Source organism: Dendrobates tinctorius, unplaced genomic scaffold, assembly GCF_039654945.1.
Source record: "Dendrobates tinctorius isolate UK_male_01 unplaced genomic scaffold, ASM3965494v1 ptg000014l, whole genome shotgun sequence".
Taxonomy (NCBI): domain Eukaryota; kingdom Metazoa; phylum Chordata; class Amphibia; order Anura; family Dendrobatidae; genus Dendrobates; species Dendrobates tinctorius.
In genome coordinates this window covers 3,041,071-3,045,290 of record NW_027361682.1, presented here as the reverse complement: position 1 = coordinate 3,045,290, position 4,220 = coordinate 3,041,071, and the positions used below count along the sequence as shown (strand labels likewise).

At 47.3% G+C, this 4,220-nt stretch overlaps 1 protein-coding gene across 3 annotated transcripts in view; it reads right to left on the bottom strand.

Moving 5' to 3' along the window:
• The window catches only part of LOC141073443 (uncharacterized), a 94,251-nt gene extending 94,137 nt beyond the window's left edge, over positions 1-114 (bottom strand). For all 3 annotated transcript variants that reach the window (XM_073560693.1, XM_073560668.1, XM_073560685.1), the window contains exon 1: positions 10-114. The gene's annotated coding sequence lies outside the window, so the exon portion shown is untranslated. The remainder of the gene's footprint in view (positions 1-9) is intronic.
• Positions 115-4,220: the final 4,106 nt, after the last annotated feature.

Genomic DNA, 4,220 nt, shown 5'->3' with positions numbered 1-4,220 from the left:
ACCACTCACCAGTGCAGACTTCTCCTCCAGCTCTTACATGTCGCCGCCTCCTACACAGAAAACCCTTCACTTCCTACAAGCGCCCATCCTGCTCCTCCCCCATGTAAATGGTCACATGACGGTGACGTCATCACAGGTCCTGGCAGCAGAGCTCCAGAATAGAGAGGGGAAGCTTACAGGGACAGACTGGGACTGAAATTCAGCCCTGGCATTTGAGATCACACAAGCCCATGGTGTCATCGAGGCAGAGCACCAGATAGGGATACATTACTAATATTACCCTGTCTGGAGGAAATCAAGCTGGGGCAACTACTGTAACCAAAACATCTGTACTAGCACTGATATTACCGGCATGCAGTGACCATAGCACGGTGATCAGTCTTACACCAGTGCACTGCAGAGCATATATGAGTGTATTCTGCAGGTTCTCGCCAGTGACGTCTTGCTTGTTGACGTCATTCATTTTCCCTTTTCTTTTGCATTCGGTCCCGACAGCCATGACCTCTTATTCCATCACTTCTTTTCTCAAGCCCTCCTAATATTTTATCACCTCTACACCACAGCTTGTGCTACCTTCTAATAATTCCCCTGTGCCTCTTATAATAATTCCCCTGTGCCTCTTATAACAATGACCCAGTACCCACTTATAATAATACAAATATCCCCTCTGCATCCTGATAGTAATAATACTATTGCCTCCTTTCCCATAATGATAACATCCCCCATTGTGCCTCCTTGTATTGACCCTCAGTGCCTCATTGTAATGATGCTGAGCAGTAGCACACATAACAGGCGCCCCATAGAAAATGTCCTATCGTGTCACAGTCAGCCAAGAGCAGATCTCCCAACATTTGAAGAATGACATTTATTGCAGCACTTAGGCTGGTTTCACATTTGCGTTTCAGGGAGCAGCGACAGCCTGCGCACGGCCACCGCTAAGCCCCACACCTCCGCCGGTAGCTCCGCCTATAGGCGCATGACGCTGCAAGTGTCCTGCGTCCCCTATATTTAACACTGGGGACGCAGGCCGTGCGCAGTATGCATTTGGCGGCGCATGCGTCCTTTTGACGGTGCGCCGACCAGCGCCAAACGCAACCTGTTGCAATTTGGTTGCGCTCAGCGTACCTTCAAAGGGACGCATGCGCCGCCAAACGCATACTGCGCACGGCCTGCGTCCCCAGTGCTAAAGATAGGGGACGCAGGACACTTGCAGCGTCATGCGCCGATAGGCGGAGCTACTGACGAAGGCGCTGGGCTTAGTGGTGGACATGCGCCGGCCGTCGCTGCGCCCTGAAACGCGAAAGTGAAACCAGCCTTAGACAGTTATTTTGCACCTACTGAAGCCCCTAAGTGGCCTCACCACTATGATACCCCTTTCATGACCCCCGTAGAATATTATGCCCCCACAAAGTGTGATGCCCCCTTAAACCTTACACAAAGTATAGAATTCAGATTAAGGGTCTCACCCCTAACTACATAGAAAATTAAAAAATAAAAATGGGAGCTAAACCCAAACATTTTAAAATATAAATTGTTTTAAATTCCAAAAAGTTCTATTAAAAAGAACAAATGAAAGAGGGAAAGATTATTGTTATTTATTTACATAGTGCCATTAATGCCATGGTACGGTACATGAGAAGGGGTTACATACAAAGTTATAGATATCGTTTACAGTAAACAAATTTACAATGACAGACTGGTGCAGAGGGGAGAGGACCCTGTCCTTGCGGACTTACATCCTACCATTTGCCACACCATTTGCCACAAGGGTAAATACAGCCATTTGTTACAAAAGGATTTGGCTCCTATTGGAAATTCATTGGTGACATATGTAGGGTGATTAGACCAGAAAATTATTGTGGACTATTATCCTACAACGATAATAAAATGTTCAACTTCCTAAAGTATGTCACACGCAAATTAAACCACTGAAATATTTAAGGAGTTAACAAATGATAATGAATTAAGTATTAAATAATGCAGATGAAAAAGGCCCCTAAACATACACCTTATAACTAGCATTTATGCAGAAGGAATAGTGTGGATATATACACTGTAGCAATGAAGCCAAGATGATCAATAAGAAACCTGTGTACAACCTGTGTGGCAGCCACAGTAACACACATGACGCACATTTTACGCGCTGCTACGTCCGAAGATAGGAGTCAAATACTTTTCTAAGAAATGGCTGTATTTACTCTTGTGGTACATGGTTTGGCCAAAGACTATGTGCAATATTTCACTCTTTTGTTTGTTGTTTTTAGTAAAACTTTTTGGAGTGTAATCTATATATAAAAGTGAATGTTTGTATGTGTGTGTATCACCAACCAATCACGAAGAATCTTTCATTTCACCAGAGCTGTTTAAAAAAAGCTGAGCTGTGATTGGTTGCTATGAGCAACAGTTTTCCTTGCAACCAATCACTAAGCAAAGAAGCTGAGCAGTGATTGGTTGCTATGAGCAATAGTTTTCTCACTCCATGACAACACCTCAGCAGACACTGCCATGGTGGGAGAAATCTACTCTAACATCCCCGGGAACATAAACTCCCAGCCATTGTCTGCCCCCAGAAAGGAGCAGAGAGCACATTACAGAAATGAATCACCACCTCCCTGCCCATATACCCATCACACATCCTCCATCTCATAGGCACATCTTCCCTCTTAAAGGGATCATTGGTATGGAAGTCAGGGCAAATCTATCCACTGCTTTGGTTTTGACTCCAGGCCTCTCTTAAAGGGATCCCAGGTATGGAAGTTAGGATGTCTGATATTAGGGGTAGTAGTCCGGTGGCTCTGGCTGACAGGATGATGTGCGATATTAGGGGTAGTAGTCCAGTGGCTCTGTCTGACGGGATGATGTGGGATATTAGGGGTAGTAGTCCGATAGCTCTGGCTGATGGAATGATGTGGGATATTAGGGATAGTAGTCCGGTGGCTCTGGCTGATGGGATGATGTGGGATATTAGGGGTAGTAGTCCGGTGGCTCTGGCTGACGGGATGATGTGGGATATTACGGGTAGTAGTCCGGTGGCTCTGAAGGGATGATGTGGGATATTAGTTGTAGTCGGTGGCTCTGTCTGACAGGATGATGTGGGATATTAGGGGTAGTAGTCCGGTGGCTCTGACGGGATGATGCGAGATATTAGTTGTAGTCCGGTGGCTCTGATGGGATGATGTGAGATATTAGTTGTAGTAGTCCGGTGGCTCTGTCTGATGGGATGATGTGCGATATTAGGGGTAGTAGTCCAGTGGCTCTGTCTGACGGGATGATGTGGGATATTAGGGGTAGTAGTCCGATAGCTCTGGCTGATGGAATGATGTGGGCTATTAGGGGTAGTAGTCCGGTGGCTCTGGCTGACAGGATGATGTGGGATATTAGGGGTAGTAGTCCAGTGGCTCTGTCTGACGGGATGATGTGGGATATTAGGGGTAGTAGTCCGGTGGCTCTGGCTGATGGAATGATGTGGGATATTAGGGGTAGTGGTCCGGTGGCTCTGACGGGATGATGTGGGATATTAGGGGTAGTAGTCCGGTGGCTCTGTCTGACGGGATGATGTGGGATATTAGGGGTAGTAGTGAGGTGGCTCTGGCTGACGGGATGATGTGGGATATTAGGGGTAGTAGTCCAGTGGCTCTGTCTGACGGGATGATGTGGGATATTATGGGTAGTAGTCCGGTGGCTCTGGCTGATGGAATGATGTGGGATATTAGGGGTAGTAGTCCGGTGGCTCTGACGGGATGATGTGGGATATTAGGGGTAGTAGTCCGGTGGCTCTGTCTGACGGGATGATGTGGGATATTAGGGGTAGTTGTCCGATAGCTCTGGCTGATGGAATGATGTGGGATATTAGTGGTAGTAGTCCCGTGGCTCTGGCTGATGGGATGATGTGGGATATTAGGGGTAGTAGTCCGGTGGCTCTGACGGGATGATGTGGGATATTAGGGGTAGTAGTCCGGTGGCTCTGTCTGACGGGATGATGTGGGATATTAGGGGTAGTTGTCCGATAGCTCTGGCTGATGGAATGATGTGGGATATTAGGGGTAGTAGTCCGGTGGCTCTGGCTGATGGGATGATGTGGGATATTAGGAGTAGTAGTCCGGTGGCTCTGGCTGACGGGATGTGTGATATTAAGGGTAGTAGTCCGGTGGCTCTGGCTGACGGGATGATGTGGGATATTAGTTGTAGTCGGTGGCTCTGTCTGACAGGATGATGTGGGA